Genomic DNA, 27,613 nt, shown 5'->3' on the forward strand with positions numbered 1-27,613 from the left:
TGTTAAGGGAAGATCTACATTAACAAATCTGATTGATTTTTATGAGCACATATTAGATACTTGGGAACAAGGACTTTATCCATCAGCTCCTTTTCTTGACTTATCTAAAGCATTTCACTGTTTATCTTTTTGGCAATTAAAAAAATGTTTTTAAGAAATGAAGGTAAATAGCTGTCTTGACAAATGGATTATGGGATGGCTCAGGAATTGTACCCAATTTTATGATTTAAGGGTATATTGTCTGAGTCTCTGCCAATGAAATCTGGTGTACCACAAAGATCATGCTCGGGACCCTTTCTTTTTAATATAGTTTTTTTCTACTGTCTCAAAAAATAATGATTTCTGGGCATTTAAATATGTTGATGGTTGTATTATTGGTTTTGTTATGCAAACTGACAAATATTGCGATTCGATAAAAGCCTATATGAAGAAATTATCAAAATGTGCATAGTTATCGGGTTTGAAATTTAATGCCAAGAAATATATGTATTTTACAAGGAGGTTTAATAATCAGCCACTATACTTAGCTAGTGATATGTTGAAGGTAACTCAACAGTGTAATGATTTCGGAATTTTTGTTACTTTTAACTTGAATGTCGATAAACATATTAAAACGTATGTTCTAAAGCTTTAAGGAAGATTGGGATTTATGTTGAAATCATTGACAATAAGAGATTAGAAATGTTTAGTGGCAATATTTGTTTCATTTATCAGATGAGTTTTGGAGTATAATATATTTTGTATCCTTACATAGGGACAATTAAAAGAACTTGAAGGTGTACAAAGGAAGTTTACAAAAAACAAAAACAAGCAAGCAAAAAAAAGTTCTGTTTGGGTACTGGATTATGAGTCTAGGTGCAGGCATTTACAATTTTGTTCATTAAGTTATAGTGGTAAGCTAATATTCACCTACAATATGTTTCATGATTGTGTTTTGCAGGCAATGTTTATTATGAATTCTCTTATGAGTAAAAGGAATTTAAGGAATAATAATCTGACTTTTCAAGTTCCACTATGTAAAATTAAATTAAATTAAGATTTTAATTTATTATAAATAAAATTATATTTGTTTGGAATAGCATTTTGATGGAAATACATTTTGTCAAAGAGTGCAGAACTGTTTAAAAAGTCTTTGGATGCCTGGATGGGAAATAAGATTTATATGCCTTATTTAAAGGAATCAGTGTTCCTAGATGACCATTAAGACCATTAGCACTGTAATAAGACTTATGAAGTTATGTACTTCTACAATCTGAATTAGTCGTGCAATCAGACATATAGTAAAAGTGTCAAACACTCATGCTGCAACTTTTGAGCTATGGAATTTAGTACAGAAATAGCAGTACAGGACAAAATATACAGTGATAGTCTACAGCTATAAGCATCAACACTCACAGCCTGCCTGCAACATGAGTACCGGTTCAAACTTATGTCATTACTTAACCTGAACTGTATGATGCAGGTCTACTCACACCAGTGCCTGGTAAGCTCAATCCTCCTCCTATATAGCTGCACATTCTCTTCTGTTGCTTCTGGGGCTATTGAGAGATAGAAAAACAGGAGGGTGTAAGATCTGTGGATACCACACACTGGCAGTGTGTATGTATCTACCTGTAGGTGATACAGTGCATTTCTGGTGCTGTAGCTGTAACTTTGGCTTCCTACTGGCCAAGGAGATTGGGATGTTATCTTTTGAGGTCACTGCAATGGTGGCAACATTGCTCACCTGTGTGTGGGATTACTGTCACTCCCGACACAGCTTTTTCCGGAACATTTCACACCTTCATTTTATATTGGAGGCCATCTTATCCCACCACTAGTAGGCATTGATGCTGGTCATGGCAGAGTATATGGAGGTATATTTTAGTTTCCTCCATGTACGACCACTGAACACTGCAGGTGCATTAGTCTTACCTTCAACAGACATGTTTTCTGTCACAGAAATAGCAGTGACATATGGCTGGCATCTCACAGCTACACCTGTGATCCAATTCATCAACTGCTGCATGGTATGGGGTAACACAGTCATGCAATTTGTGCATGACCCTGAATATTCCAGTATAACAGAAAAAAACTTTCCTTACACTGTTTAAAGATACCGATGGAAAAAAGAATTCAAAGAAGGCAATATGACTTCTTCAGAGCACTTATCAGACTGCAAAGGACTGAGTTTTATTATTTTACTGCTGCTCTCTTATTTTTGTGGAATAAACATCGTTGATTTTATTTATATTTCTCTGGAATTTTGCTGTGGTGGATTACTGGAGGTCTCACCTTCTTTGAATATTCCAGTATCTGTATATTCCACTGTAAGGTTTGAAAAATGCCAGTACTGTGCTGAGACATATAATTACATATAAAGCATGCAGTACAGCAATTCCATTTCCATTAGGTAAGATGTGAAATTACTTACACCCACACATGCATAAAACAAAAATGGCAGGACCACCACAGCTCTCAGGTACAAACACTTTTATTAAAATAATAAAACAATAAAACAGATGAGCGCTTTTGCATTGTGCAACCAGTGCTTCTTCAGATCTAGAAAATAACATCACTACACCATTTCAAAATACTTGAGTGGTAATTACATAGATCCTCCTGATTAATTACATCATTACATTCATTTTATTTGTTGCCATTGTTTGAGAAGTTCGGCATGTGCCAGGCCATAACTTGGCATGCACAGCACTCGCAGCCCCCTGGGGACAATTTTATAATGCAGGCAGGCCTCTAAATGTAGGCATTGCCATTGTTGTCTTTTGAACTTAAAAAGATTGTTCTCCAGTTCTCGTACAATCTTCAAGAAGTCAGGAAAATCATTATTAACAAATTGTACCTCTTCGTTGCTGTCACTGAAGTTAAGCCCAAGGAAAGGACTTTTGTCCTAGGTTTTATGCAGACTGCAGCACTGAGAACATTGTATATTTAGCAACCTGCAGGCCCTGTCACAGTTTTTATGTTGGCAAATCTAATAAAAGGTTGAAAGACAGAATATTTGGTCATTCCTATGATATTAGAAAAGGCAATATTAAAAATGCTTTGGACAAACATATTAAAGAAAATAAAGGACATGGGTTTGTTTTTAGAGTACTTCAGATTGTTCCTGTGAGTGTTAGGGAGGATGATTTGACAAACTACACTGAATCTATGGAACTCAAATGGATTTTAAAGCTTCAAGCTGACAAACATCCTGGTTTGAATGCATGTGTCTCTTTAAGACCTGTACTAAAGGGAAGGAAAAAGATGTAATGATGTAATTGATCAGGAGTGCCTATGTAATTACCATTCAAATATTTTTAAATGGTCTAATGATGTTATTTTCTAGATCCGAAGAAGCTTTGGTTGCACAATGAGAAAGTGCTCATCTGTTTTATTGTTTTATTATTTTAATAAAAGTGTTTGTACAGTACTTGCAAGCTGTGGTGGTCCTGCCATTCTTGTTTTATGCTTTGGAAACTTGTTGTTGTTTTGGCAGCAATCTTTTCCAGCAGTTGGAACTTTTTGTGTGCTTTTGTTTTGATAATCTACACATGCACAATGCTGCTCAGTAATGCCCAGGGGGATGAGTACTGGTGCTCAGTTGAGACATGGTTAAAGTCATCCCCTGAAGTAGCTGTGTCTATGGCCATGACCTCTGCCTGTTTGCTGGTTCCATGGCATGCTGCATCCATCTCCTTATACCATGTTCATCCACCACTGCTGGCTCTTTCACTGACTCCACATCTGGCTCAGCCTCCATTTCTTGGAGTGCTGGAGGCTGCTCTTCCTGCAAGAAGAGCCTCCTTGCTGTAACTGTCTCATAAGTATGATATTGTATAACACTGCAAATACTGAAAATAATTTTGGACATGTGTCAGGTTCATACTGCAGGGCACCACAGGATGAATAAAGATAGTATGCCTTCTGCAACCCAAACTCACACTTCAATATGACCCTCATTTGTGATAGGCTGTATTTGTATCCCTGGTCTTCTTCATTCTAGGGATTTCTGATAGGTATCCTTAGCCAGTTTTCCAGGGCATAATTGGCCTTTTCCAATAAGATGCCCCCTGGTGGAGATTACCTCTCACAAGCTATTGGTACAGGTCACATGAGTGCCAAATATGATAGTTTTGACTATTTGTTTATTTATTAGCATTTGTTTACCATGATAGTCTAAATGGGCATGAAGCCCCTTTTCAATGAAAGTATGGCGATAAAAGCCAAGGAGGAAATATACACATTTAGTTGACAAAAAGGTACAGTAAGAGAGAGGAGTAAACGTTTAATGAAACATTACTAGAAATTATCAGCTAATGGTTAGAAGACAGAAAGTGCATATTACAGAAATGAGTAGGTGGTTTTAGCTATTAAACTGAAAGAGAAAAATAAGATATGCTGAACATGCCTGGGTGGCCTGCTAACACATTGTAGATTATACCTGTGTATTGCATGCTACTTGACATTTATTGGAGTGATACACTTTCTATTTCACATACATTTTTTAAAGTTAAATAGTTATGATGTAGCAAATGCCAGATTTTAAATCATTTAGGTAGGGCTTGATGCCTTGCAGTTAATATTTGTAAGGCCACAGATGGCCTTGGTATCCACTGGGATGGGTAACCCATTACTCCCACAGGCATACAGATAGGTTCATAGGTTCATAGGTTCATAGGTTCATACTAGGCTATCTGCCCTAGGGCATTTATAAGCCTAGCCAGAGTATGTTTGGCTTTCGCCACCCATTTTAAATTTATTTTGCTATGCCCTTTTTCGTGGTTAGTATACTGTGCCTCTGTCTAACAGTGACACAGAAGTGATACCCGGGGTAAACCTATGATCTCCCATCCACTCATCAAGACTCCTCTTGAAGAGAGTCAATGAGGAACTCTGCCTAACCTGGACTGGGATTTTATTCCAGAGTGAAGGGAGCCTCTGGGTTATGAATCTGTCCCTCCAGCATGTCCTATTTATTTCAGTGCTGAGGTTCAAGTCTCTCGAGCGTGTAGCTCGATGGGATTTGGATTTTTTGAGGTGCAGCATGTCCCTTAATTCCGGGTTGGACATGGCCTTATATGTCAGGCACAGGTCACCTCTGAGCAGGCGGTATGCCACTGAGTAGAGCTGGAGTTTCTTTAACCGGGCAGCATATGGCATCTGTTTGAGCCCTTTGATCCTCTTGGTGAGGTACTTTTGGGGTCTTTCCAGTTGCTGCAGGTGTTTGGTAAGGTACATCCCAAAAGGGGCATTGTACTCGATTTTGGGCCTGATGAGGGATGAGTAAAGAGGCACAATGACCTCCCCTAATCTAGATGTGAATCCCTTCATGATTAGGTGGGCTATATAAAATGTTTTTCTAATCACTTTGGCCACGTGGTTGTCAAATGAGAGATTGCCTATCAACTTGGGTCCCCAGGTCCCTAATTACTTCTTCTGTACTTAATGGATTACCACCTATGTGGTAATTTGTGGGCACTTTGTTTTTGCCAAAGGGATGACTATACACTTTTGGCGTTTAGCTTGAGGCCATGGCTCTGGCACCAGTTGTTTGTTTCTATGAGGCCCTTTTGGAGGATGCTTGTGTCGGCTGGAGAGTCGATTATGGTGCCCAGTTTGCAGTCATCTGCGAACTTGGTCAGCCACAGTCCTTCCGTGTTGGCCTGTACCTCCGAGAAATATATACCAAACAAGAGAGGTCCCAGGACTGAGCCTTGTGGGACGCCACTTGTAACTGGTTTGGAGTCTGACATGGCTCCAGCAATTCTAACCATGTGGGTTCTGTCCTTGAGCCAGTTTGCAACCCATCTAGTGACATAGGGGTTTATATTTAAGCTGGTGAGCTTATCTATAATGCCCGAGTGGGTATTGTATCAAAGGCTTTTGCGAGGTCCAGATAGGCTGTGTGGACCACCTTCCCTTCGTCAATGGCCTTGGTGACTGTTTCAAAGAAGTCAACCAGGTTTAAGAGGCAGGATCTGCCCTTAACAAAGCTGAACTGGGTAGGATCCAGTGTCTGTAGGTCCCCAATATCTTTATTTATGAGGTCCATGATGATCCTTTCCATAGCTTTGCAGACCAAGCTAGTCAGGCTTATGGGGCGATAGTTTCCAGGGTCCGTTGAGGCACCACCTTTGTGGAGAGGGACCACTGTTGCTGTATGCTACTCTTTGGGTACATATCCTGTAGTAAGGCTGAGATTGAACAGTAGTTTTATGTTTGGGTTTAGCTCTTCTTGGAGTTCATGTAGGATGCAGCCTGGGACACCGTCTGGTCCCATTGATGCTGTGTTTTTTGCTTTGGAGAGGGCGGCTCCCACCTGAGCATCTGAGATGTCAGGGGGGCAGCACTCTGCTGGGATAGATATTTGCCCTTTCGGTGGGGAGGGGGGGAGAAGTTTGTGCTGAACCTGTCAGCTAGGATGTTGGCAATGTCTGTGGGATCAGTGTATTTTTTGTCATTTTGGACTAATTCTGAGCATATCTGGGAATTCCCACCTAGGTTCCTAACATAACTAAAGAAAGCCTTGTGATTATCCGTAGTGTCCTGTGCAATTTTTCTGTCGAAGCTGGCCTTTGACGATTTTATGAGTGCCCTTAGTTTTTTGCTAATACTGATCAGAGATGCCTTCCCTTTTTGGGATTTTGCTCTATCATGTAGTAGCTTCCTCCTTCTATTGTATAGTTTGTTTATGGCTGGGGTCCACCAGACAGGTCGTCTGCCTTTGGAGGATTGGGTCTTGGTTTTATTTGGGAATGAATGATCCATGCATTCCTGAAGGTGTTCATAGAATGCATTTATAAAGGATTCTGCGGTCTGGGCCGTATTTTCCACAGGCCCGGGGGCTGTGAAGGATTCCACCTCGGTTTTGAGGAGTGTCAAATTTGCTTTAGAGAAGTTTTTCACTGTGGTTTTCTGGGCAGGGGGTGGGGTCGGGATGTGAATATCCAATGAGATCAGTTTATGGTCTGATCTTACCAGTGAGGGATACACTTCTGGTCTGGAGCATAGAGTCCCCATGTTGGTGATGATCAGGTCCAGTATGGTTTCCCCTCTTGTGGGAGTGGTAACAAGTTGTTTCATAGCATTTGAGTTTATGAATTCTAGGAACCTTTGGGCAAGGGTGTTGGAGCTAGAGTAATGCTCCCAATCTATGTTTGGGTAGTTGAAGTCACCCAATATAATGGTGTTCGGAGTGACCTTCATATTTTCCAGTGTTCTCAGGAAGGCCGAGCGGGGTTCCTGGGTTTGGGAGGGTGGTCTGTAGCAGGCTATAAACTGGAAGGCAGTTTTACCCACTGTTAGTTGCACATGGATAGTCTCTGATGCTTCGTGCTTTGCCACCAACCTGGAGGTGTGGGTATCTTTGATGAATATCGATACTCCCCCTCCTTTTGTGGTTCGGTCCAAGTTTTGGGGCCGAAAAGCATGGTATGAGGTATGACCTGGTAGTGCTGGGGTGCTCTCGGGAGTCCTGAACCAGGTTTCTGTTACTGCACAGATATCGATGTTCTCCATGCTAAGGAGAGTTTCGAGTGCATGCATCTTGAGGTTTAGACTTCTGGCGTTGAGTAGCATTACTCTTAGTTTCTTATCTCTTGTGATACCTATGGAGGTGGGTTTGTCTTTTTAGCCTTGCCTAAAAAAGGAACTATGGAGGTATCAAGAGCCTTTGCCAATATCCGAAAGCCCAGGGGTGACAGGTGCAAGCCGTCCCTAGCAAAGCATCGTGGCTTGTCGTGCATATCATCCCTAGCTGACAGGCATTGGATCCCCTTTGAATGACACCAATACTTAAGCCAATTGTTGAAATTGATCATCTTGTCTTCATATTGTGGCATCATTCTTGGTGAGGGTAAGATGCTACTCAAGGTCAGGGTCATACCAGCCTGGGCTACATGCTCAGAGAGCTCTTCTATGTCTCTTTTCATGTAGTCCAGGGAGGTACGTCTCAGGTCATTCACACCAGCATGGACAATGACTGAGTCATATTTGTACTTGCCTTGGAGTGACCTGAGTGCTTGTGTTATGTGGCGGATCCTAGCGCCAGACAGGCTGCTCACCGTGACCTTCTCCTTGTTCAGCCTGGTGAGCGGGACGTCAGTGTGCCTGACGACAGAGTCACCTATTACAAGTGTATCAGGTGTGTTGTTTAGCCTTAAGGGCTGTGACTGTTCGGCACACTGGCCTTGTGAGATATGTGTTGCACATGTTTTGTTTTGGGGTAGCGGTTGCTTGGGTGTCTGCTTTGGAGGTCTCTGCTGCTTAGGCAGATCTTTATTTAGAGCCTCGAGTATGTTTTGTGTGATTATGTGTTTGGTTTGCTGTCGTGGTAGGTCTATGTGAGACTGGAATTGTAGTGAGTGTGGTTTCCTTCTCCTCCTGACTGGTTATGCCAGTACTGAGTTGAGAGAGCTTAGCCTCCAGTTTGGCTATATAGTTGCATCTCTCACATGTGTTGGAATTTGTTGGGAGGAGGAGAGGGTTGTCTGTGTACATGAGGCAGTTGTAACATTGCCTCAAGATTCCCATATTCACCAGCTGGACCGGAGAGGAGATTGACAACTGACCTTTGGACATGCTAGAATAATATTGGGAATTCCTTTATAATTGAAAACAAGGGCCAATGGGGAGCGAGGGTGTAGTGCTTTTAGTTTTTAGTGCTGACTTATAATTGCTTTAGTGAGCAAGTGCCAGGTAACAAGTGCAATGTGTTACAGGTAACTTAAATGCAAAAACGACAAACAGTAACTTTCTTTCAAGTGAAGCAAGGAAATAAGTACAGTAAGCAATGGAGATATCACTAGGGATCCACAGAAGCGCTGAGAAGCCGCGTTTTAGGTGGAATTAGCATTCCAGGGAAATAACAAGCATACAAACAAAGCTAGATTCAACAGGCCTGGATCTAGTCTATGCTACAGCAAACAAGGTGTACCAATTTCAGTAAGATACAGTTCAAATATTCAGGCACTATAAACCTTTAACCAGAAATTCCCAGCTCAGAAGGGCAGAGTCCAGCCTCTCCTCCCACAAGAGTGCAGACCACGAACCTTCTTAATGTAAAATAACTGGCCTGAAGCCCAAGTGCTTAAACCAGAGCTAATACACTTTAAGAATAACAGACACTGAGCTCTCAATCAGCAGTTCCCAACTTAGAAGGATGAAAGCTACCTGTCCTGCCACCACAGTGCATGCCACAAACCTTCCTAATGTAGAACAACTGGTCTGAAGCCCAAGTGCTTAATCCAAAAGACTTAGAATGATAGCTACACTTTAACCAAGTTACTACCAAGCAGTAATAAATACAACTGAATACTTTAAATAATGCCTGGATTAGTGCTCAAGTTATACAAACAAAGCTAGATTCAGCAGGCCTGGATCTAGTCTATGCTACAGCAAACAAGGTGTACCAATTTCAGTAAGAAGAAATTCAGATATGCATGCACTATAAGCCTTCAACCAGAAATTTCCAGCTCAGAAGGGCAGAGTCCAGCCTCTCCTCCCAAAAGAGTGCAGACCACGAACCCTCTTAATGTAAAGTAACTGGCCTGAAAGCCCAAGTGCTTAAACCAGAATTAATATACTTTTAGAATAACAGACACTGAGCCCTCAAACAGCAGTTCCCAACTTAGAAGGATGTAAGCTACCTGTTCTGCCACTACAGTGCAGACCACAAACCCTCTCAATGTAAAACAACTGGTCTGAAGCCCAAGTGTTTAAACTAAAAGGCTTAGAATGAGTTACACCAAGCAGTAATAAATACAATTGAGAACTTTTAAGATGACGCAAAAGCAAAATAAAGTAGGAAGAAACACAAGTACAGTAAAAGCAGAAGAATTTTTTTTTTTTTTTTTTTTTTTTTTGAAAGGTAGTAAAAGCAGTAGTAAATACAATTCTCATGCAGTGCAAGCTGGCACACTTGAATATGTAGCAATATTAGTCCACACACAGTTTGAAAAAATGTAATTAAATTAAAAAGGACTAAAAGCAAGTGCAGAAAGGGTTTATTAGGTAGAATGCGGTAAAGAGATGTCCTGGGGAGTGTCTTAGATCAAATCTACAGTGGGGCGGGCACTGCAAAAGCCACCAAATTTAAACTACAACCAAGAATAGGGAGGGGGGCTGGGGGAACAGTTTCAATACAGATGTAAGGAATGTGCAAATTATAAAAAAATATATATACTGTTTTCCATATATTTGCAGAGCAGTAAGACACAGATATCAAGCAGACAATTTAGCTCTATAATACAGAATAACACAGAAAATATACTCAGCTCTATAAACTTGAAGATAGTTCTGTAAGGCTGTCTCACAAACTAAGGTTCCAGTTTGAATACAGGTTGTTAATTAAATGGACACACAGCACTAGCTAAATTATATCAGCTGAAAGACAAGGCAGGAAATGAGGGGGGGGAACAGTTTCAACACAGATGTAAGGAATGTGCAAATTATAAAAAATATATATACTGTTTTCTATATATTTGCAGAGCAGTAAGACACAGATATCAAGCAGACAATTTAGCTCTATAATACAGAATAACACAGAAAATATACTCAGCTCTATAAACTTGAAGATAGTTCTGTAAGGCTGTCTCTCAAACTAAGGTTCCAGTTTGAATACAGGTTGTTAATTAAAAGGAGACACAGCACTAGCTAAATTATATCAGCTGAAAGACAAGGCAGGAAATGAGGGGGTGGGGAACAGTTTCAACACAGATGTAAGGAATGTGCAAATTATAAAAATATATATACTGTTTTCTATATATTTGCAGAGCAGTAAGACACAGATATCAAGCAGACAATTTAGCTCTATAATACAGAATAACACAGAAAATATACTCAGCTCTATAAACTTGAAGATAGTTCTGTAAGGCTGTCTCTCAAACTAAGGTTCCAGTTTGAATACAGGTTGTTAATTAAAAGGAGACACAGCACTAGCTAAATTATATCAGCTGAAAGACAAGGCAGGAAATGAGGAGGGTGGGGGAACAGTTTCAACACAGATGTAAGGAATGTGCAAATTATAAAAAATATATATACTGTTTTCTATATATTTGCAGAGCAGTAAGACACAGATATCAAGCAGACAATTTAGCTCTATAATACAGAATAACACAGAAAATATACTCAGCTCTATAAACTTGAAGATAGTTCTGTAAGGCTGTCTCTCAAACTAAGGTTCCAGTTTGAATACAGGTTGTTAATTAAAAGGAGACACAGCACTAGCTAAATTATATCAGCTGAAAGACAAGGCAGGAAATGAGGGGGGGGGAACAGTTTCAACACAGATGTAAGGAATGTGCAAATTATAAAAAATATATATACTGTTTTCTATATATTTGCAGAGCAGTAAGACACAGATATCAAGCAGACAATTTAGCTCTATAATACAGAATAACACAGAAAATATACTCAGCTCTATAAACTTGAAGATAGTTCTGTAAAGCTGTCTCTCAAACTAAGGTTCCAGTTTGAATACAGGTTGTTAATTCAAAGGAGACACAGCACTAGCTAAATTATATCAGCTGAAAGACAAGGCAGGAAATGAGGGGTGGGGGAACAGTTTCAACACAGATGTAAGGAATGTGCAAATTATAAAAAATATATATACTGTTTTCTATATATTTGCAGAGCAGTAAGACACAGATATCAAGCAGACAATTTAGCTCTATAATACAGAATAACACAGAAAATATACTCAGCTCTATAAACTTGAAGATAGTTCTGTAAGGCTGTCTCTCAAACTAAGGTTCCAGTTTGAATACAGGTTGTTAATTAAAAGGAGACACAGCACTAGCTAAATTATATCAGCTGAAAGACAAGGCAGGAAATGAGGGGGTTGGGGGAACAGTTTCAACACAGATGTAAGGAATGTGCAAATTATAAAAATATATATATACTGTTTTCTATATATTTGCAGAGCAGTAAGACACAGATATCAAGCAGACAATTTAGCTCTATAATACAGAATAACACAGAAAATATACTCAGCTCTATAAACTTGAAGATAGTTCTGTAAGGCTGTCTCTCAAACTAAGGTTCCAGTTTGAATACAGGTTGTTAATTAAAAGGAGACACAGCACTAGCTAAATTATATCAGCTGAAAGACAAGGCAGGAAATGAGGGGGTGGGGAACAGTTTCAACACAGATGTAAGGAATGTGCAAATTATAAAAAATATATATACTGTTTTCTATATATTTGCAGAGCAGTAAGACACAGATATCAAGCAGACAATTTAGCTCTATAATACAGAATAACACAGAAAATATACTCAGCTCTATAAACTTGAAGATAGTTCTGTAAGGCTGTCTCTCAAACTAAGGTTCCAGTTTGAATACAGGTTGTTAATTAAAAGGAGACACAGCACTAGCTAAATTATATCAGCTGAAAGACAAGGCAGGAAATGAGGGGGTGGGGAACAGTTTCAACACAGATGTAAGGAATGTGCAAATTATAAAAAATATATATACTGTTTTCTATATATTTGCAGAGCAGTAAGACACAGATATCAAGCAGACAATTTAGCTCTATAATACAGAATAACACAGAAAATATACTCAGCTCTATAAACTTGAAGATAGTTCTGTAAGGCTGTCTCTCAAACTAAGGTTCCAGTTTGAATACAGGTTGTTAATTAAAAGGAGACACAGCACTAGCTAAATTATATCAGCTGAAAGACAAGGCAGGAAATGAGGGGGGTGGGGGAACAGTTTCAACACAGATGTAAGGAATGTGCAAATTATAAAAAAATATATATACTGTATCTATATATTTGCAGAGCAGTAAGACACAGATATCAAGCAGACAATTTAGCTCTATAATACAGAATAACACAGAAAATATACTCAGCTCTATAAACTTGAAGATAGTTCTGTAAGGCTGTCTCTCAAACTAAGGTTCCAGTTTGAATACAGGTTGTTAATTAAAAGGAGACACAGCACTAGCTAAATTATATCAGCTGAAAGACAAGGCAGGAAATGAGGGGGGTGGTGGAACAGTTTCAACACAGATGTAAGGAATATGCAAATTATAAAAAAAATATATACTGTTTTCTATATATTTGCAGAGCAGTAAGACACAGATATCAAGCAGACAATTTAGCTCTATAATACAGAATAACACAGAAAATATACTCAGCTCTATAAACTTGAAGATAGTTCTGTAAGGCTGTCTCTCAAACTAAGGTTCCAGTTTGAATGCAGGTTGTTTATTAAAAGGAGACACAGCACTAGCTAAATTATATCAGCTGAAAGACAAGGCAGGAAATGAGGGGGGGGGACAGTTTCAACACAGATGTAAGGAATGTGCAAATTATAAAAAAATATATATACTGTTTTCTATATATTTGCAGAGCAGTAAGACACAGATATCAAGCAGACAATTTAGCTCTATAATACAGAATAACACAGAAAATATACTCAGCTCTATAAACTTGAAGATAGTTCTGTAAGGCTGTCTCTCAAATTAAGGTTCCAGTTTGAATACAGGTTGTTAATTAAAAGGAGACACAGCACTAGCTAAATTATATCAGCTGAAAGACAAGGCAGGAAATGAGGGGGGGGTGGGGGAACAGTTTCAACACAGATGTAAGGAATGTGCAAATTATAAAATATATATATACTGTTTTCTATATATTTGCAGAGCAGTAAGACACAGATATCAAGCAGACAATTTAGCTCTATAATACAGAATAACACAGAAAATATACTCAGCTCTATAAACTTGAAGATAGTTCTGTAAGGCTGTCTCTCAAACTAATAAGATGTGCACATGTCCACCAGGTCCTGCATGGTGACCCAATAGTTCACAATATTGTATTATCGAGTCAATGAAGAATTAAGCGCTGTCAGATAAACAACACCACTGAGGTTGATATCACAACATAGCTCAAAACAGCAATAAGAGATTCTTGTGCATACACATTCACTGATGCAGTGGCAACCCCTAACATATTTTCAAGGCTCTGTAACATGTATACAATGATTTAGCAGTGATCATTGTCACTAGTTTTAGATCAACATGTCACTCTCTTTATACATTTATGAATCAGTCTCCCATCTTGATTTACCTTATTTGCATACATGACTCCTTTCATTTTAATAATGTTCTCATTGCCATTTGAATATGCCATGGGCAGCTCAGCTTGCATGTCTCTGAATCATGTATACCTTTATGAGGCTACAAAATTGCTTACTACAATGCAGCTAAGGTTTCTGAATCCCAGACCCTCTCTATAATAGCCAAAAAGTGCACTGCAATATGATCACTTTTCTACTGATTCAATCCAAGAAGGATTAGATATGTGTGCATGTCCCTCTTTGTTGTTTATTTATTCATTCAGTTTGGTAATTTATTTTTTCTACCATCAATCATCCTACTTTAGAAAATAAATACATTTCTATTGTATACATTTGGTGCACCTAGACTATGATATCTTATGAAACTTTAGCCTATTTCTTTATCAAGAAATCATGGTGAGAGTAATGAGTAGGGTTAATTGTCTTTTGTAGTCAAATGTTACACAGATAGTTTATCTTTCTCAAGTAACCTAAAAGGCATAATGGACTATCTTCTTTTGTTATTGTTTATATCCTTTTTCCACTGCCTCATTTTGCAATTAGGTCGACTAATAGCTATTTTGTTTAACACTGACCATTTCTGCAGTCAATACCTGGTTGACCTAGTTAACACCTATGGGTCATTTTAATTCTGAGCTATCTGTTTCCAAAGCCTATTCTTCCTTCCAATTTATTGCCAAACTTTGGAATAGAGGCCTGCAATGACACTTAGCATGCAAATTCTACAAGTCATAATAGAAAACACTGGTTTCAGCACTAACCATCTCAAATCACTCACAAAGAATATATGGCATAATGTCAACTGCACAAATAGTTGACAGCTAAAAAAATTGTACTGATAACATCAAAGCTGTGTAACATCGAACTGTGGATGTCGCAGTTTGTCTAAGATCAAGGTACAACAGAATCTGGGGTTTTGCCCTTTCCCAACTATAGTGTAATGTTGGAGCTGGTATATATAATTATCAGGTGGTTTCAGGGCACAACCCCCTTGCAAAAAACATTTTCTTGGTTTAATTTTGTTTGTTGACGTTTTGCACTTTTGATGTTTTCAGTTTGATATTTTGGTTGTTGACTATTTGTGCAGTCGACACCGTGACATAGATCCCTCACAAAAGGCACATGACCACACCTATCTCATGCAGTTTGTTCAGAGGTCATGTATGTGCTACAGAATCAAATGATTTCTTAAGGCGGAGGTACCCTTTAGCAGTCAAATTGTGCTGCTCCCTTCCATGATGATTCAATGACAGAGATGGATCAGATTTGACAAGTTGTTTTCCTGGAGTTGGTTTTCCTCTAAGGTATCCTGTCTACTACCCCCTCGGTACATTGTCCATTTCCTTCCTCAACACTGTGATAAAACTGATGCATCTGAAGTTTACTGGACCATTGCAGCTGTCTTCATTCAGAAGTAGACATGCTGCATTCTTCGGCAGTTCACTGGGATTTTGCATATTAGCCATTTGCCTAATTGAATATGTCTGTCATAGTGTTTCTTAAGACAATGCCCAGAAGGTATAGCATTTGGAGGGATTTCTTCAAGTGCTTATGCCTTATCATCTCTCAGCTTGGCCATTCCCTTTCTTCTGTGCATGCTTCATTACATCCATCTCTGCACTTCCCCTCCCCCTGCTTTTGATACTTTCCAAGGAAGTTCTCAGCCTTCCTTTTCTGCAGTAAAGTGAAGAGAATAATTCACTAAGAACTTTCAGTTGTCTGTTTTCTATGTCTCTTCCTTCTTTTGTTAACGTGCTCAGTTCTGTCCTTACTTTTTTACTTCACTGCCATGTGCCTGACACTCCATGAGTAGTGTTTTAAGCTCCACTACCTAAAGCCAATCTACTTTGTTTATGATTTCCAAGCTTCTCTTCTTATCCATTTTATTGCTCACAATTGCAATTCATGTCTCATCTTTGCTTTCATCTCTTTTATGCACTTTCTTTCTTTGCTTTGTTTAATTGCCCTTATCTCCCTCGCCTGTTCTTTCCTTACCTCTGAATTACTTGCACAGAATACTAATGATCATCCCAGTATCCATTCAAGCATTACCAGCACATTATATATTTAATTCAGTGGTTGAATTATGCACTTTACTATCATACTGTATACCTTCTAGTTTTTGAATTTCATTTTATAAGAATGCACTACTTTCTGGAATATGTAGTCTTGCCATGCAGTTGTAAATATATAATAATTGTTTTAGAACTCTAAATCTTGTATCTACTTTTCAAGAAGATCACACACCATTTTTAGCAGGTTGTTTACTTACTTTCTATTTGATTCACCAAAACACGTTAGAATATAATCTTATTTTGAAAATTGTTCAAACAAAAACTCATTTACCATTTTCCCTTTCATTAAGCACTTTTAAAGGTTAAAAACATTAGCAATTTGTACAATCCATATCACAAAATAAAGTAAGACCTGCCATCTAATGACCTACCTACTCCAATAAGTAGTTGTATATTCTCTGCATGTGCCCTGAGCTGACTGCATTTAAATGTGAACATTTCAATAATGGGCATGTTGTTTATTCTGAGTGTTATATGAAGAGCTGACATGACTACATGCTATCTAGAACATAAGGATTAATATCTGTTCACTTCCTCTGGCAATGTCTACTGTATCAAGGAAGAAAGTTCAACATGTTCAGCAGGAACTGTAACAAAGTAGACAGTGCTGGGGTTTTCCAGTGAAATGTTTCATAAATATAACATACTTTGTATTCCAGTAGTGAACAGTATAAGTTGTGTCAGTAATAGTGAGACAGAATAAAACACTGAAATACTGTACAGAACTATATCACTTCTTATACTTTTGATAAGACTTTTAGCTAAATATATTTCTGAACATTTTCCACAGTTATATCTTTTTTTGTAATTGTTATTGTTAGCTATTTTCTATCACTGGCACCATCTGTCTCTAAGACTTAAAAGCAAATGCCATGCATAATTTAACCTGCTGTGAGACATGTAATTATATGTGGTTAGTATTTCTTTCAGGACACCAAAACTAATGGATAAGTTAGTCTTGTGATCCTGTAGTCCTAGCTCATTAAAGCATGTTGGTGTAAACACCTCTAGTTAACATCTCTCTTCCTTTGTTTATCATAACAACGTAAGCTTTTAATGCCAAATAATAATAAAATGTCTGCATTTAGCCTTACTTTCCATATTTTCTTGTATTTTTTGATCATACCTCTCAATCTCTTAGAGCAAGATATCTGGACAAAGCCTGATATCATGGGGGGACAAATGCCTCAAAATAGGGACACATTTTAAATATTGCATTTATAAACTTGGAAAGTTGTTAGAATAACAAGATTAGTGTTAGCATGCATTTTCTGAAGGATATGAAGTCTGAAACTGAAATGTGTGCTATTATTTAGTGAGTTTTAATCCTTGGACCATCCCAGCAATTTGTCAAAAAAGCACAATTTGTATGAGGAACAAACCAAAAATATGAGGCAAAAATCTGGACATTCTGCAAAAATCTGTACAGTTAAGAGGTATATGGTCTTACTTAAATTAATTATTTCTCAAAAGTAAAGATTTGAGAGTTGGTCTTACAAATATCATTTTGTTTTCATAATCCACTTAACCATGAATATATTCTGGCTGCATTTGTTCATCTTTTTGTTCAAGATGACAGAATTATACCCACCGCCATTTTTAGTGCTACAGGGAACCACTGTAAAAAAAAATATATAGAAATTATGGATTGGATGATTTCGGCAGTATCTCACTGAGCGGACTTGCAGAAATACAACAATAGAGTATGCAATGTTTCTTCGTGATAATGGCAAAGACACCATCAATGTGTTTAACATATTTAGCTTTTTCATTGAGATGAGATATAAGAATTCTGTCTTACAAATTAAATTCAACACATTCTGCACCAAAATAAAAATTCTACTATTTGCATTAATTTTTTCATATATATCACATGGTTCATAAGTCTTGAGATGTCTATATTACTTTGGATAATTAGATCAAATACTACTGATTTTTAATTTGGCTGATTGATTGAATGGAGACAGAACTCTGTGTAGAAGCTGGAACGCTAAGAGGTGTCAAGCTTTGTTGGGATAGAGGAATAAACAATAGACTATAACCCTGGTGACTTGAGTGCAGTTATATGCTGTGGCAACTTTTAGAGCTCTCATGGTGGGTGGTGGGGAAGGTTGGGCTGGAACAGAGGTGATGATGAGACTTAACATGTGTGTCTACTTGGAATTCAATGGTATAAGTCCCAATCTAGACTGAGGACACTGAGTCTAGACACTGAGCACACTGAGGTGATTATCTTCAAAAGGTACAAGGCCATTTAATCACATCACATACAGAGACAAAGACATACATCAGAGACAAAGACATACATCTCAGATCTCCACTGCATACCAACCAATTGAACATAAATGAATATGCACAGAGTAATATGGCAAAGTACAGCCCACCCACTCTGTAACATACACGACCTGCCCATGCCATATCATATAGATGACTACTTGCACTCCTGGTTCACAAGATCCTCACCCAAGGGAATGAATGGGCCAATGGGCTTTCACTCAGGGGAGTAAACAGGCCCTTTTGGTGGTCAAGAGAGAGAAGTTTTACAGTAAGGAAGAAAGCTCCCCCACCAAAAAATAAGTAAAAGGCAGATTATTAAGGAAGAAGTTCTGACACTGAAACAATAACATTCTGCTCAAAAGCATAACTAAAGAGTTATAAATGTGCAAAATAATGACTGTAAACCAAAGAGAGTTGGTAGCACCTATGTCCCTTATGGACAGGGGCAATCTGTAAGATACTCAAGGCATAGGCACAAAGCGATGCCATCGTCTTGCCCATGGGGGCCATATATTGAGTAAAATAAGTTATATTGTCTAGGCTTGTAAGGGCTCTTAAGTCATTAGCCTACTAATCACCTATGAACCTATAAATGAAGTCTAAAACTGCCAATAATTTTAACATTAATAAATAAATAAATAAATAAAGAGAGAACACTGGAGACCGTACAGCAGGCAAGATATTGCTGAGTAGCATATTAACAGGCAGAAACCAAAACAAGAGCAGATAAGCCCAAGGAAGCATGTTTGAAACCCTTAACCAATGGAAGGGGATAGATTTAGTGTTGCATGTGTGCTGCTGTATGTGATGTATGCCTCAGTGACTTGTGTGCTGGTAGTGGTACATAAAGGGTTTTCATAAGGTGTGGTGTAGAGTTGTAGTTAGGGGCAGGGTTAGGGTTAGGGTTAGAGTTAGCATGCATTAGTAAAGTGGTGCATAGGGGCAAAGTGTTCCATGCTGCATCAGTTAACATAATGCTACCACCACCTTTAAATCCTTTGTGCTGTGGTGACCTCTAACACTGGACAGAGGAAATGGGGCAGCAGTAATGAAGGTGCTCATCTCATCTGGACCTAATATTACATTTTATCATACTGTCCTATTTCCAGAGAAGACAGTGTGTGTGTGTGTGTGTGTGTGTGTGTGTGTGTGTGTGTGTGTGTGTGTGTGTGTGTGTGTGTGTGTGTGTGTGTGTGTGTGTGTGTGTGTGTGTGTGTGTGCATGTGACAGTGTGTAGAGCTGACACAGATATTTTATTTTATTTTACATTTGTTGACCGGGCTAGTCCAACTGGATATATGTCCATTTTCAGTGTGCTGCAGCTGTTTGCCATTGTCCTTATAACAAGGGCATCATACATGTAATATCAAAAGACATCAGCATACACCCAGCCTTGTCTTTATTATCAAGCAGTATAATATTAGCCTTCATTCACTATTTACTTGACTGCTCTTATGATAATTAGTTATCATCAGCACTGTTGGAGCAACTGAACTACTATCACTCAGTAAGGGGTTAATGAGACAATAAGAAGTCGTACAATGAAATAAGGACAGCTAAGAGACAAGAATCAATGCAATCCTATCCAGTATTATGAAAATCTGGATACATTGTACTACCTACTGTTTAAATGATGCATTGACTTCTTGTTCCTTACTGCAATAAATTAAGATAATAGAATTGTTGCATTCGATATAATATTCTCATTAGTTTAGAAATGAAGCACATTGAACATTTTGGGTATTTTGGGCACTGCTATATTTTACTGTAGTATTTCGTGGGATGTGAGTGTGACCTCAACATTCTAAAATCTTTAGCTTACTGTCTATATCCATAATTATAGAAAGTGGAAAGGGATGATGGAGGGTGAGGATGGGGTGGAGAAATAAGGAGAGAGTGGGATTTTGGATGTGGCCATGGAAATGGAGAAAGGAGGGGTATAGAAAATAGGCAATAAGGGGGTTTGAATTTACTACAGAAAATTAGCAAAGACACAAAGGTCTTGGGTGCAAATGACTAGTGAAGGAATGGTCATAGAGTGGGATGAGGTTAAGCAGCAATTTAGGCTGCAAGTTAGAGACAGCCTTTCAGACCAGGGACTGATAAAATAGTATAGGCAAAGAGAAAGAGAAATAGGCAGATGACTGCTAAATGAGTGACTAGATCTGGTAGAGCTTTTAGATCAGTTGAGAACAGAAGTTGATGTTAAAAATGGATAATTAGTAGGGCACATACAATACTGCGTTATAACTATAATAATAAATCACAGGGTGTTAGAAAAATGGGGGAGGGATAATTGAAGGGCAATATAATAGATACAATAGAAGGACATCTGTACAGCTCCCAAGTAGCCAACACATTTCAAAAGATTTAGAATGTTTACTCGGAAGTGTTTGTACAGGTATTTGTATATCCCAAACAGACTTCAGATAATTTTTCCTCAGATAGATGGCAAATGCCAAAGGTGTAATGGGAAAGTGAAAGGTAATTGAGAGCATGTTTTTGTGAATGTAGTGGGCAGGCAGATTTAAAAAATTCTCTATAGAGTGATTTGTAAGAAATGTTGGGGAGTAATTAAGGAGCTGATCCTTCTGAGCTGAGATATTGGATCTGGATTGCCCAGACTTAATAAGTCCTTACTATATTTAATAATACTGGTGGCCAAAAAAGCAATTACTAGAAAAGGGAAATCAAAATCTAAACCAAAGGTAACTGAATAACTGAACAGTGTTAAGGAGATAAGAGAACTGGACTTTAGAAAACGGAAGGAACAAAAATACATGCAGAATAATGCTCAGGAGGGGGGAATGAAATGTAAAGGTAGACAGGAAATATAATGCTGAAGTAAATGAAAATTGTTAAAAGAAAACATATGTGTATATTGTATAAAAATAATAAAGGAAAGGCTCCCTATAGAAATGTCAGCATTTGTAATTCCAAGCGCCGACACACTGAAAAAAAGACTGAAAATACAGACGAATGAATATCAAACATTGCTCTTCTACTTTAGACTTGTTTTTGCAGGGGGACAGGTCCCCTGGCACCCTGATGTGGAGGAAAGCCCCCACATTCCCCCAAACCTATATACAGCACCTCCAAGATTGACATGCTATAGATAAAAGGGAATACCCCAAGAAATGACCATCATGGACTTAATATACACAAGTACAATTTTTTGGCCATGCATTCTCTGTATTTTGGGGCTCGCTGGAGTGTGTCCCAACATTTTAAATGGTTACCCAAAGAAAATGTTATTATGGTTCTTTGTCTTTCCTGTTAATGTGCCATTTTTTAAAAATGTAATGTTTAATAAAAAATATACAAAAATTCTAAAAATTTGTCTTAATCTGTTTCCCATTGTTATGCATGCAGCAGTCTTGTGCTGTAATAAGTTACTGGATGATTGTTCTGTAGCTATTAAAAACACAAACATGTTACTCCACAAAGGCAAGGCTCCAGATATAAGAAATATTTGTAAGCACTTTTGTTTTTTGATATAAAAAAACAGAACTTCATCAGAAAATACACTTAACAACCAGTTTAATAATGTTACCGAAAAACCATATGACTTGTTGTAACCAATCATTGTACAACCAGTAATCATTATCGTTACTTAGTTGTGTACCTTAAATTAAACCTTAAATCTCTGCTTAATAAAAGCTGAAATCAAACCACTTAAATTGCAATAATACACTAATCAATACTGCAAAAAATTATATCATTTTAATACTCCCCAGGATTCACGAAGCCTCCGTGTAAGAGTTATAACTCTCACACGGAGGCTGCAGTTAAACGGAGTGATGTCAGCATGCTCTGCATATTCATGAGAGCATGCTGAATCACACCTAAGTCTAACACGGTCTGTGTAAGACAGTAGGGGGCGTGTCCGTAGGCTGAGCCCTGCAAGCAGACACGCCCCCAGAAGTCTAAAAGTGCCCAAAGTAGACACCCACAACAGAGTCCATGGAAATGTGAATAAACACAACACAACACATGCCCCTACAGACCATAAACATATATAAAAGAAATATGAATGAACATGTCATATTTTTTTTAAATTGTAAAGATGTTTAACCGTGAGTGCGCTCGTTTGCGCGGGCGTGCCCGTAGCGCAGCTACAGTTAGCAGTCAGTGGGAAAGCATATAAGAACTAAATATGCAAAATAAGCCAGGAAGCAATAGCGTAGCGGTAGAGATGCCGGCTGCAGATCAGGCATTCATGGTTCGAGCCCCCACAACACAAATTTTTTTTTTATGCAAAATAAGCAGGAAACAAGTCCCTGACACATATGTAGACATAAAACCAGAATTTATGTAAAATGCAATGAAATATCCCATTTATATTGAATAAATGTGAGCTAAGAAATGAATATAAACTGCCAGATGTGCCCATAGCTGAGCTACAGTACAACAGAGTGAGTGTATGTGCCCGTAGATAAGCATTGGTCCAACTGGTGCAAACCGAGTGCCCGTAGCTGAGCAGTGGTTTACCATGCTAAATATATGTGCTCCTAACTGAGCTGAGCAGAATATGCGTGCCAATAGCCAAATGAGGCTCAAACCAGCGTACCCCGTTTGCGCGGAGCTGCGCACCGCGCAAACAAGCTAACCAACGGGCAACGGTGAGCAAGCCGTATCCAAAATGCCTTTACACACCCCTCAACATGCCTAGACAGTCATGAAAAATAAAAAGCAGTGGCCAGGTTCGAACCCAGGATACTATACACCATAGTCAAGGTACAGAACCACTAAGCCATGACAGCAGTACCTAGAAATGCAATATTAGCTCATATATAGGAATGAATACAAACTACAGCATGACAAAGCAGGTTTACTGAAGTTGATACAATTCCAAACTGGCCAATCACAGATATGTGCGGGAAAAACGGACTATATAAGCCCCATAGGCGAGAATACACAGCATAAACGATTGTAGAACAGACCTGCAGGCAGAATGTCAGGTGTAGGTGAGGGTAGTCGCCGAGCGCAGAGGTGGGGTGTTGAGGAGTCCAGGTACATGGCCTGGCTCCTAGTCCACAACCATGAGGCCCAACCCATGCAGGGCCAGGTCCTCTGGGGAGCGTACAGGGCTGAGGCGTGGGACCAGTTGGCTCATGAACTCACCAGTGCCACAGGAATTCCAAGGACAGGTGAGCAGGTCCGTCACCACCATGCGGACCTGAAGAGATGCAAGCAGGACCAACTGAACCTTTGGATCCAGGAGGCCCGGCAATCACCCAACGCCCCACCACTGAGTAAGTAACAATTAATTATGTATGTAGAAAGTTACACTACCTGAAATTATGGAGATGTGTATTCCAATATTACTTCATTTATATTACAGCTGCAGGTGTCCGTTCTGCAAACCGAAGAGCCTATGCTGATAGGCTGGTGCGGTTGCGCCACCAGGCAGGTCAGTAATCCACTACTAGTAACTGTAAAGATATATAAATGTATGACAGTCAGCAAAAGAGTGCAGTGTAGCCAGGAAGGAATTAAATCTGCAAGTAACAGTGTGAAAGTGTATGCAAGTATTGCCTGATTGCAACAGTTCCCAGCCTGTAAGTGTAAACTAAACATGACACTGTCCAACATATATTTTTGAGTAACACTGCCCTGCCTGTAAGAAAATAGTACACAACCTGCAGCAGCATGTAAAGTATCGCTGCAGAAGAGGATGAAATCACATGTGTGAAATATATCCCTGTGGAAATACTGAAACATGACAGAAGTGAGACTGCTGGAAAGAACTGTAATAACTGTTGTTAAAACATGTCAATAAAGCCTAGAAGTACCAGTCTGAATAGTAACATGAAAGCAAGTGAGAGAGTGTGAGAAAGTGTCAGGAATACAGCAATACAGCAGTTATAACCCCTGAATAAACCATACTGCAGTTAGGACAGAATTAAATGCATGTGAGACTCAGAACCAAACAGCAAAATCTGTTCAAAGTGTTGCTGCATGTGGAATGTGTACACCAATATCTGGATATGTTTCTCCCAGTCTGAAATGCAGATAGGATGATTGTCTGATATACCAAACATCCACACTTGTCCACAAGTATATCAAGCACAGGTAACAGGATGATGTATCTGAACAAAGCTCGATATGAATGTGTATGAACAGCAATAAAATGTAGATTGATGTTGCAGTAACAGTTCCATCTGCAAGGTTAAGTAGTTAACATATAGGACACTGTAGTTAGAACAGGAGTGTGTATATAACTGTAGCTATTAGAAATGTACAGCATATGTATTTGTATTCGAAGGTGTTAATATTACTTTATTTACCCCACCCTCTAACCCATTCCACGTGAAAATGGTATGTGCAATCACAATTACCACCCCTGGACGTCTGTCCTGTTGGGTCATATATATTTGCATGTCTGTTGATGCATCCGCCCTGTTCATACATCCACACCTGATGGCCTGTTGCCATCAATCAACCCTGCATGTTGTTGGACTGTGTATTACTGTTCAAATTATGCATGTGTTATGCACGCTGTTCAATGGTGTGAATATCTGGGTGTTTGGTTAATGGGAATACTAATGCATGCTGTTACAACTAATTGTGAATGGTATTAAATGTCACTAACTCAAACTGTCATGACATAATGCAAAACATAGAACGACAGGGAAGGCGGGTTCCAGCGGACCCACCTCTCCCACCTCAGCTGGCGAGTGCACCTGGCACTAGTGCCGGGTCCGGACCCTCCTCCGGTGGTCCTGTGCCACCTGCGGGTGGAAGCGCTGCAGGGGATGGGGCTCGCCCCCCCTCTGCAAGTGTGGCCGGAGGAGATCCACCACTCACCCTCCGTAGCATCCGGACTGTGGTGCGTAGGGAGATTCGGGACTCTGTCCTCGAGCCCCTACGCCAGCTCGAGGCACGGGTGGTGCAACTAACGGGCATGCCCATTGCCCCGCCTACACAGCCCCCAGTACAGCCCCATCCTGGGCAGTGAAGGAACAGTGGCAACTGCCTATGGGTGGGGATATCAGTTCCACTGTTGCCATCTGTGGGCTCATGGGCTCTGGATATCCAAACCTCCGTCCCCGTCAATTGTGTAACCCCCCCACACGTGTCATACACCGCCCCTGTATGCGTCTTGTTTGTCTTGTCTGTTAACCTACCCAACCTACCTCCCCAGCTGTACCGACTACCTTCACCTGACATACCACTCTCTCCTGAAAAGAAAAAAAGGGCACTCTGTACCCACAAAAAAATTACGCCCCATACATAGCTGCCCATTCCGCACACATGTCTACTGGACATGGAACCTATCAATTCCAATTGGCTGTACAACAAGTATTATTGTTGTCCTGACACCTCTCTCAGGGGTGGAAGGTTTCAAATGTCACACCTAATTACATACATATGCACAGCTATTGCTGCTGAAGAAATGGGCAGCTATGGGCCTTACCTACATCCCTCCTGCACATCCCAAGCTTGTTTCCCTACTGTCTTACCCTCTTTGTGACCCCTTTTTCACCACTTTCCTGTCTCCCCATTTTCTTTTCTTTCAAGGAAAATAGCGCGGGTGTGTGCAAGAGTAAGCACGTTTAAGTGGTTGTAAGCGGGTGTGCGCTTGTGTGCACGGAGCTAACCGCCAGTGTGCATGCGTGAGCTCCGCGCAAACCAGCACTAACCCGGTTACAACTGCTTAAAAGTGCCTTAGGCACTTTGATTGACAGGTCTTGTACTCAGTTCAAATGAAAAATAAAATCCCACTGTGAGTCCCAAACCCAGGACCTTGGCAACTATAGTCTGCCTGACTTACCACTAAGCTATGACTCTTATATAGAAACATTGTGCTAAAGTAAATATATCATTTAACAGTAGGAATGAATGTAAAGGGAATATAGATGTGTAGTACACAAAGCATGACATTTAGAATCACAAACAAAACTGGTGGATTTCCATAATAGTAGTGTGTGAACAGAAACAGCCATGCTAGTTGGAAGCTAGTAGGTAATAATGTCACCATAGCACCTTGCAAGACACACACATACTCACAGCAGGATAAGCACTGCCCATACCCCACAACCTCTTACAGGAACACATCTGGACCAAGTAATAAAATATGTGGAGCAAAGGCCCAAAACCAGGGACACATTACAAATAAAGTTACAACAAACGCAGACAGTTCAGAAAGTAACAGGGTCTACACTTTGTGGGATGTTTGGAAGGGTATGCAGTCTGGAACTTTAATGTTTGTCACCATATTCTGACTTGAGCCCAGACTGACTTGCCAGATAAAGGTGTGCATGAGATATTGACCAAATTATGAGGCAGAAATGTGGACAGCCTGCAAATATCTGTACACATGACGGGTCCAACACCACCATATTTGAATAGTTAAGAACCTAGACATAGCAACAGTGAATGTCTTACAGGGATGCCCCACAGACCCCATGTGAAATGTACAAACAGTAGGCAGAAAGGTGTAACACATGCAATGGTAACTATGGAGTCTGGAAAGTATTCACCACTAGCATGGCAGAAAAAGTGTAGTAATACATATGCTCATGCTAACCCACAGTCACAACTGCAGCATACCAGACATTTTAATGGGTGTACCCCACTGATATGTACCATTCCATGAGGCACATAACTGATAAACCTGAAGGTCTCTGGGGCCTGCTTAGCAGCATACTCAAATACCCTAATAGATGTCAAGGCCCACACCATGGCCAGACCACACTGCATGCTGTAACACCCTAGCAGATATAGCAAGCATTCCAAGGTGTGAATGTACATGGGAAATAGGAAAGCTACAGCAGCACACTACAGTCAAGACACCTAGCAGGCATAGAAGTAGTGACTGTAAAGGGCAACTATTGAAGACTTAGCAACAGAGTGCAAGCAAATGTGAAAGGAAAGCACACACACACACACACACACACACATTAACAATAGTAGTAGTTGTAGTTGTCAGTGTACATACACAGTTAGTACAGGAAACTGGAGAAATGAATGGAGGAATGTTAATCTACAACACACCTGGAAATATGAGAGAGATACCAACCTTTACACTCACAGAACATTGTCCACAGCATAACAGCATGGTCCCTGCCCTTAACATCTGAAAGGGCTACGCCTATCTCACACACCTTTTTATAGCACTGTTCTGAAATCACAGTGAGAACTGCAATCAGTACACAACTGGCTGCATGCAATTAGCAAATGCTGGCTAACAATT

This window comes from Protopterus annectens, chromosome 3.part0 (genome assembly GCF_019279795.1).
Source record: "Protopterus annectens isolate FY-2018-M chromosome 3.part0, PAN1.0, whole genome shotgun sequence".
NCBI classification, from domain to species: domain Eukaryota; kingdom Metazoa; phylum Chordata; order Ceratodontiformes; family Protopteridae; genus Protopterus; species Protopterus annectens.